The sequence below is a fragment of the Heterodontus francisci genome, chromosome 11 (genome assembly GCF_036365525.1).
Source record: "Heterodontus francisci isolate sHetFra1 chromosome 11, sHetFra1.hap1, whole genome shotgun sequence".
Taxonomy (NCBI): Eukaryota; Metazoa; Chordata; class Chondrichthyes; order Heterodontiformes; family Heterodontidae; genus Heterodontus; species Heterodontus francisci.
In genome coordinates, this window is record NC_090381.1 from 14871482 (window position 1) to 14886552 (window position 15071).

General features: G+C 42.7%; 1 protein-coding gene across 1 annotated transcript in view; it reads right to left on the reverse strand.

Moving 5' to 3' along the window:
* LOC137375508 (uncharacterized) overlaps positions 1 to 8624 on the reverse strand; it is a 177666-nt gene extending 169042 nt beyond the window's left edge. The window contains exon 1 of the mRNA XM_068042881.1: positions 8580 to 8624. The gene's annotated coding sequence lies outside the window, so the exon portion shown is untranslated. The remainder of the gene's footprint in view (positions 1 to 8579) is intronic.
* Positions 8625 to 15071: the final 6447 nt, after the last annotated feature.

Sequence of the window (15071 nt, forward strand, 5' to 3'; positions counted from 1 at the left end):
CCATCTTCAGCCAGTAGTGCCGAGTGGATGATCCATCTTGGCCTCCTCCTGAGATCCCCAGCATCACAGATGCCAGTCTTCAGCCAATTTAATTCACTCAACGGGATATCAAGAAATGGCTGAAGGCAGTGGATACAGCAAAAGCAATGAGCCCTGATAACATCACAGCAGTGGTGCTGAAGACTTGTGCTCCAGAACTAGCTGTGCCCCTAGCCAAGCTATTCCAGTACAGCTACAACACTAGCTGATAATACGGAAAATTGCCCAGGTATGTCCACAAAAAGCAGGACAAATCCAAGCTGTCCCAATTTCCGCCCCTTCAGTCTTCTCTCAATCATCAGCAAAGTGATGGAAGGTGTCATCAACAGTGCTGTCAAGTGGCACTTACTCAGCCCACAACCGGCTCATTGATTCTAAATTTGGGTTCCGCCAGGGCCACTCAGCACCAAACCTCATTACAGCCTTGGTCCAAACATGCACAGAAGACTGAAATTCCAGATGTGATGTGAGAGTCTTTGACACCAATGCAGTTTTTGATATCATATGGCACTCTTATTACCCCCTTGGTTACCCTTTGCTTCTGGTGTGTAATTTGTGTCTTCCACTGTGAAGACAAAATATTTATTCAACGTCTCTGCCATTTCCTCGTTCCCCATGATAATTTCTCCTGCCTCTGCCGCTAAGGGACAATGTTTATTTTAGCCACCCTCCTCCTTGTATATAATTGTAAAGCTCTTACAATCTGTTTTATATTCCTGGCTAGTTCACTCTCATTTTATTTTTTTCCCTTCTTATCAACTTTTTGCTTGCCCTTTGCTGTAACTAGTGGAACATAGGAACAGGAGTAGGCCATTCAGCCCATCGAGCCTGCCCCGCCATTCAATATGATCATGGCTGATCATCCACTTCAATGCCTTTTTCCCACACTATCCTCACATCCCCTCATTTGTATTTAGAAATCTGTCAATCTCTGCTTTAAACATACTCAATGACTGAGCTTCTGCAGCCCACTGGGTTAGAGAATTCCGAAGATTCACAACCCTCTGAGTAAAGAAATTTCTCCTAATCTCTGTCCTAAGTTGTTTCCCTTTTTTTGAAATTGTGTCCCCTGGTTCTCGACTCCTGAACCTGCATTTACCCTATCTATCCCTTTAAGTATTTTGTAGATTTCAATGAGATCACCTCTCATTCTTTGAAACTCTAGAGAATATAGGCTCAGTTTCTCCAATCTCTCTTCATAGGACAGTCCCGCCATCTCAGGAGCAAGTCTGGTGAACCGCCGTTGCACTCCCTCTATAGCAATAATATCCTTTCTCAGGTAAGGCGACCAAAACTGCACACAGTACAAACTAAGGTTCTATACAATTGAAGCAAGACTTCACTACTCCTGTACTCAAATCCTCTTGTCATAAAGGCTAACATACCATTAGCCTTTCTAATTGCTTGCTGCACCTGCATGTTAGCTTTCAGTGACTTATTGACAAGGACACCCAAGTCCCTTTGTACATCTACATTTTCTAATTTCTTACCATTTACGAAATACTCTGCACATCTATTCCTCCTACCAAGGTGGATAACCTCACATTTTTCCACATTATATTCCATCTGCCACGTTCTTGCCCACTCACTAAGTCTGTCCAAATCCCCTTGAAGCCGCTTTGCATCTTCCTCACAACATACATTCCCACCTAGTTTAGTGTCATCCGCGAACTTTGAAATACTACATTTGGTTCCCACATCCAAATCATTGGTATATATTGTGAACAGCTGGGGCCCAAGCACTGATCCCTGCTGTACCCCACTAGTCACAGCCTGCCAATGCGAGAATGAACCGTTTATTCCTACTCTCTGCTTTCTGACTGTTAACCAATCGTCAATCAATGCAAGTATATTACCTCCTATCTCATGTGCTTTAATTTTGCTAATGAACCTCCTGTGGCAGACTTTATCAAAAGCCTTCTGAAAATCCAAGTACACACGTCTACTGAGTCCACTTTATCAATTCTGTTAGTAACATCTTGAAAAAACTCCAACAGATTCGTCAAACATAATTTCCCATTCATAAATTCATGTTGACTATGCCCAATCAGTTCATTATTATCCAAGTGTCCATTTATCACATCCTTTTGAACAGATTCAAGCATTTTCCCAACAACTGATGTAAGGCTAAAAGCTCTGTAATTCCCTGTTTTCTCTCTCCCTCCCTTCTTAAATAGTGGGGTGATATTTGCAACCTTCCAATCTGCAGGAAACGCTCCGGAATCTATAGAAGTTAGGAAGATGATCACCAATGCATCCACTATCTCCATAGCTATCTTTTTCAACACTCTGGGATGTAGAATATCAGGTTCTGAGCGCTTATCACCCTTCATCCCCGTTAATTTCCTTCAATTCCTCATTCTCCCTAATCCCTTGAATCTCTAATTCTGGGAGATTTCTTGTACCTTCCTCAGTGAAGACAGACACAAAGTAATCATTTATCTTCTCTGCCATTTTTCTATTCCCCATTATAAATTCTTTTGACTCTGCCTCTAATGGACCCGCATTTGTCTTAGCCAAATGTTTCCTTTTTACGTACCTGTAGAAGATTTTACAGTCCGTTTTTATATTTTTTGCTATCTTACATTCATATTCTATTCTCCCTTTGTTTATCAGTTTCTTGGTCCTCCTTTGCTGAACTCTAAAATCCTCCCAATCCTCAGGTTTACTATTATTTCTGGCAACTTTATCGGCCTTTTCTTTTAATCTTATACAATCCTTAACTTCCTTTGGTATCCACAGTTGACTGCCTTTACTTTTGGTGTTTTTGTGCTTTGAAGGAATGGATAGTTGCTGTAAACTATGCAATATTTCTTTAAAGACTATCCATTATCTATGTACTGTCATACCTTTTAATGTATTTTCCGAATCCACCTCAGCCAATTTGCACCTCATACCTTCATAATTTCCTTTGTTCAAATTTAAAACCCTGGCTTCAGATTGAACTATCTCATGTTCAAACATAATGTAAAATTCTATCATATTAAAGTCATTCATCCCTAAAGGTTCATTTCCAACAAGATTATTAATTAGCCGTTTCTCATTACATAATACTAGAACTAAAATAGCCTGCTCTCTAGTCAGTTCCTCAACATACTGCTCTAGAAAACCATCCTTAACAGACTCCAGAAACTTGCCCTCTACAGCATAAGTGCTTATTAGGTTTATCCAGTCTATATGCAGATAGAAGTCACCTATGATTACTATATTACCCATGCCACATGCTTCTCTAATCTCCTGGCTAATACCATGCCCACACAACCACTACTGTTTGATGGCCTATAAACAACTCCTACAATGTTTGCTGCACCTTGCTGTTTCTTAGCTCCACCCAAACAGATTCCACATTTTGTTCTTCCTATCCCTTATTATCAGCGCAACACCACCTCCTTTTCCTTTTTGCCTGTCCTTCCTAAATGTCGAATATCCTTGAATATTCAGTTCCCAGTCTTGGTCACCTTGTAGCCACATTTCCATTATGACAATTAGATCATACCCATTTACCTCTATTTGGGCCTTTAAATCATCTACCTTGTTGTGAATGCTGCGTGCATCCAGGGAGAGAGCCCTTAACCTTGTCCTCTTGACATTCTGCATTCTAAGCCTAGTTGATGCTCGCCTTTGTTTTACCTTCCTTCTAATGTCACTTGCTTCTTTTCTACCTCCTGTTACCAGCTTTACTTCCTTCCAATTTGAGCTACCCCTCATGTTCACATCCCCTGGCAAGCTGGTTTAAACCCTTTCCAACAGCACTAGCAAATCTCCCTGCCAGGATATTAATTCCCGTCCTGTTAAGGTGTAGCCCATCCATATTGTAAAGGTGCTACCTGCCCCAGAACCAGTCCCAATGCCTCAGAAATCTGATGCTCTCCCTTCTACATGAATTCTCCAGCCACGTGTTCAATCGATCAATCCTCCTATTGTTATGTTTATTAGCACGTGGCACTGGGAGTAATCCTGAGATCACTGCTTTGGAGGTTCTGCTTTTTAATTTCTGTCCTAACTCCCTAAAATCTGCTTTCAGGACCTCATTGCTCTTCCTACCTATGTCATTGATACTAATGTGGACCATGACCTCTGGCTGTTCACCCTCACCAGAAGGATGTCCTGCAGCCGCTCCGTGACATCCTTGACCCTGACACCAGGGAGGCAACCCACCATCCTGGAGTCATGTTTACTGCCGCAGAAATGCCTGTCTAATCCCCTGACTATCGAATCCCCGATCACTATTTCTCTTCCACTCTTCTTCCTCCCTTCCTGTGCAGCTGAGCCACCCCTGGTGCCATGGACTTTGCTCTGGCTGCACTCCCCGAAGAACCATCACTCTCACCAGTATCCAAAATGGAAAACCGGTTAGCAAGCACAATATACTCAGGGGTTTCCTGCACTGGAGTGCTGGGACCTCAAATATTTACAATCTATGTTAATGACATAGACAAAGAGACTGAGAATAATGTATCTAAGCTTTCTGACAATACAAACTTAGTTGGGAATGTATGCTGTGAGGAGGGCACAAAGAAGCTGTAAAGAGATATAGACAAGGTTAATTGAATGCGCAACAAGGTGGCAGATGGAGTATAATGTGAGCTGTGTGAGGTTATTCATTTTGGGAGTGAGAATAGAAAAGCAGAATATTTTTAACGGGTGTGAAATTTCCAAATGTTGACGTTCAGAGAGACTTGAGTGTACTCGTAGATGGAACACATAAAGTTAGCATGCAGGTACAGCAAGCAATTAGGATGATAAATGGCATGTTGGCCTTTATTACAAGGGAACTTGTTACGACTGAGATGGAAGGAGTGCACTGTTTTTTCGAGATCCACTTCTCCATCGGTCACAACATATATTTAAATATTTACCCAGTTGCCCATATAGTCAATCATAGACACTACCCTTTATCCCAGAATAAAATACACCAACCAGGTTTCTTTAATAAACAACAAAATTAAACAAAACATAAGAGGAACAAAACAAAGCATTAACAGACGCAATGAAATATGAAAGTTTCCTTAACCTTAGAGACACACACACACACACTTGGGCCAAATACTTGCTAATTCTTCAAGAGAAAAGAGAAGATATGGTAAATGTCAGTTGTCCATTTTTGGTTTGGCTTCCCAAATATTCGTAGATTGCTATCACTGGGATCTCTTGAGAACAGTTCTTTTCAGGTGACATTGAAGATCTGTTTGGCCAGCTTTCCAGGAGAAATGCAGCAACAGGGGCTTCCGGTAGGCTTTTGAGGAGAAATGCAGCATCAGTTTCTCAATTTCTTATACCTGATTCTCAGGAAGCTCTCAAAGAGGTGGAAGAGGGTGAGCAGATGGCGATTGCTCTCTTGGCTGGTTTTCTACAACTGCCTTCAAAACAGTTCACACCCAAACACACTGTCCAAAGTGAAACCAAACACAATATCTCAAGGGACAAGCTTCCTGACCCCAATAAACCTTGACCTGTAACTCCTCTGTAATATCTCCCCCAAGTCAAAAAGCCCCTGCTGGATATTTATCTGAAGACAGGTGACTTCCAATAAATGGTGGTTTCAAACAAGAGCTCTCAGTGTCCTTTCAATGACCCCAGTGAAAAAAATCCATGGAATGATTTTCAGTTTTCCCAAATAAAACAATTTCCATAATTCTGAACGAAAAATATAGCAGCACCGTCATAACAGATTGGAGTACAAGAGTAAGGAAGCGTTGCTAGAATTGTACAGGACTTTGGTGAGACCACACCTGGAGTACAGTGTGAAGTTTTGGTCGCCATATTGAACGAAGGAGTATCTAAAGAAACGGGCCATAGACAGGTAGATGTAAGAATGGGGCAAGTACCTGCCAAAAGGCGGTACATGAAAGAAGAAGAAGATATTTGCTAGGAGGTGGTACAGCGAAGGTTCACTTGATTGGTTCCTCAGATGAGAGAGCTGTCCTTTGATGAGAGGCTGGGTAAATAGATCTTACACTCTCTGAATTTTAGAAAAATGACAGGTGATCTCATTGACACATACAAGATTCTGAAGAGTCTTGACAGGATAGACACTGAGAGGTTATTTCCCCTGGCTGGGAAATCTGGAACACAAGGGCACAGTCTCAGGTGAAGGGGTCAGGAATCACGGGATATGGGGAGTGGGTGGGAAATTGAAGTGGATGCAGAACAGCCGTGATCGTGCTGAATGATGGAACAGGCTCGAGGGGCCATATGGTCTACTCCTGCTCCTAGTTACTATATTCTTATGAGTTACACACCACAGAATTCCCAGCGACTGACCTGCTCTTGTAACCATAGTATTTATGTAGTTGGTCCAGTTAGGTTTCTGATCAATGGCGACCCTTCAGATGTTGATGGTGGAGTTTCAGCCATGGTAATATTATTAACATCAATGGTTGCATTCTCTAATGTTGGAGATGGTCATTTCCTGCCACTTGTAAGGTCAGAAAGTTACTTGCCACTTGTTAGCCCAAGCCTGAAATTTGCTTCGGTCTTGCTGCATGTGGGCATGATCTGCTTCATTATCTGAGGAATTGTGAATGGGACTGAACACTGTGTAATCATCACTGCACAGTCTCACCTCTGACTTTATGGTGGAGGGAATGTCATTGATGAAGCAGCCGAAGATGGTTAAGCCTAGGTCACTATCTTGACGAATTCCGACTGCAATGTCCTGGAACTGAGATGATTGGGGTCCAACAATCACAACCATCTTCCTTTGTGCTAGCTATGACTCCAACCAGTGGAGAGTTTTTCCTCCTGATTGCCATTGACATCAATTTTAATAGGGCTCCTAGATGCTACACTCAGTCAAGTGCTGGCTTGATATCAAGGTATGTCACTCTCACTTCTCCTCTGGAATTCAGCTCCTTTGTCTATATTTGGATGAAGGCTGTAATGAGGTCTGGAGTTGAGAGGCAATGGCAGAACCTAAACTGAGCAACTATGAACAGGTTCTTACTGAGTAAGTGCTGCATGATAGGACTTTGCTGATGTTTGCGAGTGGACTGATGAGTGAGTAACCGATTGGGTTGAATAGGTCTTGTTTTTTGTGTACAGGAGATATCTGGGCAATTTTCCCACATTGTTGGGTAAATGCCAACATTGTTGCTATACTGGAACAACTTGGTTAAAGTTGCATTGAGTTCTGGAGCTCAAGTCTTCAGCATGACAACTGGGATGTTTGCTGGGCCCATAGTTTTGCTGCTTTTTGCTGCATTCAGTTGTTTCTTGATAGTAAGAGGAGTGAATTGAATAATACAGGCATGAAGACAGGCATCTGTGATGGAGGAAGCTGATGTTGTTCATAGAACGAAGAAGGTTAAGGGGAAATTTGATAGATGTGTTCAAAGTCATGAATTGTTGGGAAAGAGTAAATGGAGAGAACCTGTCTCCAGTGACAGATGGATCAATAACCAAAGGACACAGATTTAAAATAATTGCAAAAGAACTAGAGGAAACATTTCTTACAAAGTGAGTTGTTATGATGTGCAATCACTACCATAAAGGGATTTACAGGCACATTTGACAGGAATGTTTAAAACATCATTAGATAAATACCTGAAGGAAAAGTAAAATACTGGGTGTCGGGTAAAGGGCAGGGGATTGAGATTAATTGGATAGCTGTACCAAAGAACTGGCAGAAACACGACGGGCCGAATTGTCTCCTTCTGTGCTGATTCTTTGAAATACAAATAATAGACTCTGGCGTTTTACAAAAACCTATGCAGATTCACTTGATTTTAAAACACAACATTTAGACATAGTTCATCTCGAACCCTCCCCAGGAAGGAGAAAAGAATCAAAAATTCTGAAATGCGACAATTGTACAGATTCTCATTACAACATAGTGAAACCTTCAATTCTCAGCTTCTGCTTTTCATTGTTAGATTTTCATCACTGCACCTAGATACAGCATTCTGATTTGATATTATTACGCAAAAGGAAATTTGAGCCAATCAAGGGCAGTGTAGCAGAGACTTTTCATGTCACAATTGTGATCCCTGAGCTGTGACGCAGGAAGTTGACAGACAGGAAGTGAGCACATGTTCCTATATCTATATTACAGTCATTCCCTGTGTGGCTGGTCAGCGGAATTTGTGATTCGTGTTTTTTCAGAAACAGAATCAGTGACCATACAAAACACAATGAGATCACTGTGACGTTGTGTGATAGAATCACATGGGTGACAGTGAATCGACAGCCTGATGTACATCTCCCATTTTTATATCCAGTGATTACAGTGGAAATCAGGAGAGATGTAAAACTGGCTCCCAATTCAATACCAGAGGTGCTACAATATTGTACAATGTCAGGACCTTACCCAGTGTATTATTCCGCTGATCAAGTGTAGTTACACAGGTATAGAATCCAACTGATGGCAAATAAATATTTAGTGAGTTCATTCAAAACTTAATTGTGATTCAGGCTGAAGATCAGAACCCACGATTACTTTTCTTGTAAATCACCTGTGCAATTGTCTCTTAAAATCACTGGGTGTCCAATCTACATACTGTACAAGGAAACCAACAGTGAATATCATAGGTTTCTCTTACCTTCTTGGTCAATGTAAATGCCATGTTCTTTTCTTTGTGGATGTTTTCCTGTAAAATGTTTGAAACATTTTCTGTTATTTAGTTCTGTGAATTAAACCTAACCCAGTGACTGGCAGAGCTGAGCATTTTGTACAAACACAATGGAATATTTCAATTCAGATCACTGTATCACTATGATTGGAATATAACCTCTGACCAGAGGAGCACTGAGCATCCTTCACAGTTTCTCTATCATATAAACGTACATCAAAGATTACCTGTCAATTCAGAATATTACAAAGCAGAATATTACTTCATGTGCAGTCTCCCAAAATCACATTTTTATATTTGAATACTAGTTTGGGCAGCACAGTGGCGCAGTGGTTAGCACTGCAGCCTCACAGCTTCAGGGACCTGGGTTCGATTCTGGGTACTGCCTGTGCGGAGTTTGCAAGTTCTCCCTGTAACTGTGTGGGTTTTCGCTGTGTGCTCTGGTTTCCTCCCACAGCCAAAGACTTGCAGGTTGATAGGTAAATTGGCCATTGTAAATTGCCCCTAGTGTAGGTAGGTGGTAGGGAATATGGGATTGCTGCAGGGTTAGTATAAATGGGTGGTTGTTGGTCGGCACAGACTCGGTTGGCCGAAGGGCCTGTTTCAGTGCTGTATCACTAAATAAATAAAATAAAATAAATAAGACCACAAACCAACAAAAGAGGAAGTTATGGGAAAGTGCAGACTGGAGATTAAAGCTCAGATTGATCAGGACAATGTTTGATATTGAGCTTTGGAGGATAGTTTGGGAGTCTCAACATTCACTTTCACATTTGGAAAGCCCTGCTGCTATGCCAGCTGGTTGTCTCAGTCAGACCTACACACTGACAGTAGTATTGCACCTTCAGTATGAATTCTTTTTAACATTCAGAACAGCTTCCTCTTTAACGTTGTGGAGGATGCTCAAAATGGGTCAACATCCTGCCACTTCCTTCGTACCAGCACTGAGAGCACCTTCACCACACAGACTGCAGCGGTTCAAGATAAAGGCCCAACATTTTCTTTAGGGCAACTAGGGATGGGTAATAAACACCGTCCTTGCTAGCAAAGCGAAAATCCCAAGAATGCATAAAAATATAATGAGTCGGAGGTCAGCCGGTGTGCTTGGTGTATTGAATTACTAATCCTTTCCTTTCTGCAAGGGTTTACTGACACTCACACCCAGAGGTCATCGCCCCTCAATATCTTTTGTCTTTGATGATGAATTTAATGTTTTATTCAGAAAGCTTTACTGAACCCAAATTCCCAGAGTACACTAACTCAAGCAGGAAAACTCTGTAAAACAAACCTTTATTGGTTCTGGCAGTTTCCTGTCATTTTTAAAATTTGTTCTTGGGATGTGAGCATCACTGGTTAGACCAGCATTTATTGTCCATTCCTTGAGAAGGTGGCGGTGAGCTGCCTTCTTGAATTGCTGCAGTCCATGTGGTGCAGGTACACCCACAGTGCTGTTAGGGAGGAAGTTCCAAGTCTTTGACCCAGCGACAGTGAAATGCCTGTATGGGGGATGTGACCTCTGACACATGATGGCAAACAGTAACAGCTGAGGGGGGGGGGGGTCTCCCAATATCAGGAGTGACCCCAACTTTGCCTCAGTTGGGAACAACAGTGGAAAGGATGGTTCACCCAGTGAGGTGAGGCATGTCAGAGAAGATATAGGCATCATCAGTGAGTTAAGGACCAGGAGAGATATAGACCCCCATCAGAGGGGTCCAGACCAGGGAACTATAGACCCCATTAGTGGTGTCCATACCAGTGAGATATAATCCCCATCAGTGGGGTGCAGAGCAGATGAGATATAGACTCCATCAGTGGGCTCCAGACCAGGGGAGATACAGTCCTCATCAGTGAGCTGCAGACCAGGGAGATATAGTCCCCATCAGTGGGGACTGGACCAGGAGAGATATATACCCCATCAGTGGGGACTGAACCAGGGGAGATATAATCCCCATCAGTGGGGACTGGACCAGGGGAGATATAGTCCTCATCAGTGAGCTGCAGACCAGGGAGATATAATCCCCATCAGTGGGGACTGGACCAGGAGAGATATAGTCCCCATCAGTGGTGACTGGACCAGGGGAGATATAATCCCCATCAGTGGGGACTGGACCAAAGGAGATATAGTCCTCATCAGTAAGGTGCAGACCAGGAGAGATATAGACTCCATCAGTGGGGTCCAGACCAGGGAGATATAGACTCCATCATTGGGGTCCAGATCAGAGGAGATATAGTACAATCAGTATGGTCCAACCAGGGAGACAGAGACCACATTAGTGGGGTCCAGACCAGGAGAGATGTAGACCCCACGAGTTTGGTCCAGACCAGGGGAGGATGGGTGGGAAAACTTTAATAATATGCTGTGGCCTGTGGAGTAATGGGGCTGAATTGACAGTGCATTGCTCCCGACTTTGGCGTAAAAATTGGAACAACTTAATTAGAGTTGCGCTGAGTTCTGGAGCACAAGTCTTCAGCATGACAGCCAGGATGTTTGCGGGGCCCATAGTTTTGCTGCTTTTTGCTGCGTTCAGTTGTTTCTTGATATTAAAAGGTTTGAATTGAATAATACAGGCATGAAGACAGGCATCTGTGATGGAAGAAGCTGATGTTGGTCTTCGAGCGAAGAAGGTTCAGGGGAAATTTGATAGATGTGTTCAAAGTCATGAATTGTTGGTAAAGAGTAAATGGAGAGAACCTGTCTCCAGTGACAGATGGATCAGTAACCAGAGGACACAGATTTAAAATAATTGCCAAAAGAACTAGAGGAAACATTTCTTACAAAGTGAGTTATTATGATGTGCAATCACTACCATAAAGGGATTTGTAGGCACATTTGACAGGAACGCTTAAACATCATTGGATAAATACCTGAAGGAAAAGTAATATACAGGTCTTCAGGGAAAGGGCAGGGAAGTGAGATTACTTGGATAGCTCTACCAAAGAACTGGCATAGACACGATGGGCCGAATTGTCTCCTTCTGTGCTGATTCTTTCAAATACAAATAATAGACTCTGGCGTATTACAAAAACCTACGCAGATTCACTTGGTTTTAAAACACAACATTTAGACATAGTTCATCTCGAACCCTCCCCAGGAAAGAGAAAATAATCAAAAATTCTGAAACAAGACAATTGTACAGATTCTCATTACAACATAGTGAAAGCTTCAATTCTCAGCTTCTGCTTTTCATTGTTAGATTTGCATCAATGCACCTAGATACAGCATTTGATATTATTATGAAAAAGGAAATTTGAGCCAATCAAGGGCAGTGTAGCAGAGACTTTTCATGTCACAATTGTGATCCCTGAGCTGTGACACAGGAAGTTGACAGACAGGAAGTGAGCACATGCTCCTATATCTATATTATAGTCATTCCCTGTGTGGCTGGTCAGAGGACGTTAGTGATTAGTGTTTTTTCAGAAAGAGAATCAGTGACCATGTAAAACACAATGAGATCACTGTGACGTTGTGTGATAGAATCACATGGGTGACAGTGAATCGACAGGCTGATGTACATCTCCCATTTTTATATCCAGTGATTTCAGTGGAAATCAGGAGAGATGTAAAACTGGCTCCCAATGTATGACCAGAGGTGCTACAATATTGCACAATGTCAGGACCTACACCCAATGTGCTATTCCGCTGATCAAGTGTAGTTATACAGGTACAGAATCCAACTGATGGCAAATAAATATTTAGTGAGTTCATTCAAAACTTATTTGTTATTCAGGCTGAAGATCAGAACCCTCCATTGTTTTTCTTGTAAATCACCTGTGCAATTCTCTCTTAAAAAGACTTGGTGTAAAATCTGCATACTGCACAAGGAAACCTAATGATTATTACAGGTCTCTCTTACCTGCCTGGTCAATGTAAATGCCATGTTCTTTTCTATGTGGATGTTTTCCTGTAAATTGTTTGAAACATGTTCTGTTATTTAGTTCGGTGAATTAAACCTAACCCAGTGACTGGCAGAGCTGAGCATTTTGTACAAACACAATGGAATATTTCAATTCAGATCACTGTATCACTGTATCATTAACCTCTGACCAGAGGAGCACTGAGCGTCCTTCACAGTTTCTCTATCACATAAACTTACATCAAAGATTATCTGTCAATTCAGAATATTACAAAGCAGAATATTACTTCATGTGCAGTCTCCCAAAATCACATTTTTATATTTGAATGTTAGTTTGACAAGGCCACAAACCAACAAAAGAGGAAGTTATGGGAAAGTGCAGACTGGAGATTAAAGCTCAGATTGATCAGGGACAATGATTGATATTGAGCTTTGGAGGATAGTTTGGGAGTCTCAACGTTCACTTTCACATTTGGAAAGCCCTGTTGCCATGCCAGCTGGTTGTCTCAGTCAGACCTACACACTGACAGTAGTATTGCACCTTCAGTATGAATTCTTTTTAACATTCAGGACAAGTTCTTCTTTAACGTTGTGGAGGATGCTCAAAATGGGTCAACATCCTGTCACTTCCTTCGTACCAGCACTGAGAGCACCTTCACCACACAGACTGCAGCGGTTCAAGATAATTTTAGATTAGATTAGAGATACAGCACTGAAACAGGCCCTTCGGCCCACCGAGTCTGTGCCGAACATCAACCACCCATTTATACTAATCCTACACTAATCCCATATTCCTACCAAACATCCCCACCTGTCCCTATATTTCCCTACCACCTACCTACACTAGTGACAATTTATAATGGCCAATTTACCTATCAACCTGCAAGTCTTTTGGCTTGTGGGAGGAAACCGGAGCACCCGGAGAAAACCCACACAGACACAGGGAGAACTTGCAAACTCCACACAGGCAGTACCTGGAATCGAACCCGGGTCCCTGGAGCTGTGAGGCTGCGGTGCTAACCACTGCGCCACTGTGCCGACCTTTTGGGCCTAAAGGCCCAACATTTTCTTAAGGGCAACTAGGGATGGGTAATAAACACCGTCCTTGCTAGCAAAGCCAAAATCCCAAGAATGCATAAAAATATAACCAGTCGGAGGTCAGCCGGTGTGCTTGGTGTATTGAATTACTAATCCCTTTCCTTTCTGCAAGGGTTTACTGACACTCACACCCAGTGGCCATTGCCTCTCAATATCTTTTGTCTTTGATGATGAATTTAATGTTTTATTCAGAAAGCTTTACTGAACCCAAATTCCCAGAGTGCACTAACTCAAGCAGGAAAACTCTATAAAACAAACCTTTATTGGTTCCGGCAGTTTCCTGTCATTTTTAAAAAAATTGTTCTTGGGATGTGAGCATCACTGGTTAGACCAGCATTTATTGTCCATTCCTAATTGCCCTAGAGAAGGTGGCGGTGAACTGCCTTCCTGAATTGCTGCAGTCCATGTGGTGTAGGTACACCCACAGTGCTGTTAGGGAAGGAGTTCCAAGTCTTTGACCCAGCAACCGTGAAATGCCTGTATGGGGGATGTGACCTCTGACACATGATGGCAAGCAGTAACAGCTGAGGGAGGGGGGGTGGTGGAGTCTCCCAATATCAGGAGCGATCCCAACTTTGCCTCAGTTGGGAACAACAGTGGAAAAGATGGTTCACCCAGTGAGGTGAGGAATGTCGGAGAAGATATAGCCCTCATCAGTGAGTTAAGGACCAGGAGAGATATAGACCTCATCAGTGGACTCGAGACCAGGGAGATAATAGATCACATCAGTGGTGTCCAGACCAGTGAGATATAATCCCCATCAGTGGGGTGCAGAGCAGACGAGATATAGACTCCATCAGTGGGCTCCAGACCAGGGGAGATACAGTCTTCATCAATGAGCTGCAGACCAGGGAGATATAATCCCCATCAGTGGGGACTGGACCAGGAGAGATATAATCCCCATCAGTGGGGACTGGACCAGGGGAGATATAATCCCCATCAGTGGGAACTGGACTCGGGGAGATATAGTCTGCATCAATAGGGACCAGACCAGCAGAGATATAGACTCCATCAGTGGGGACCAGACCAGGGGAGATACAGTCCTCATCTGCAAGGTGCAGACCATGGAGATATCATCCCCATCAGTGGGCTCCTGACCAGGAGAGATATAAACCCCATCAGTAAGGTCTGGATCAGGGAGATATAGACTCCATCAGTGTGGTCCAGACCAGCGGAGGGTGGGTGGGAAAACTTTAATAATATGCCCTGTCCTGTGGAGTAATGAGACTGAATTGACAGTGCATTGCTCTCAAATTTGTCGTAACAATTGGAACAACTTAATTAGAGTTGCGCTGAGTTCTGGAGCACAAATCTTCAGCATGACAGCCGGGATGTAGGTTGGGCCCATAGTTCTACTGCTTTTTGCTGAGTTCAGTTGTTTCTTGATATTAAGAGGAGTGAATTGAATAATACAGGCATGAAGACAGGCATCTGTGATGGAGGAAGCTGATGTTGTTCACAGAACGAAGAAGGTTAAGGGGAAATTTGATAGATGTGTTCAAAGTCATGA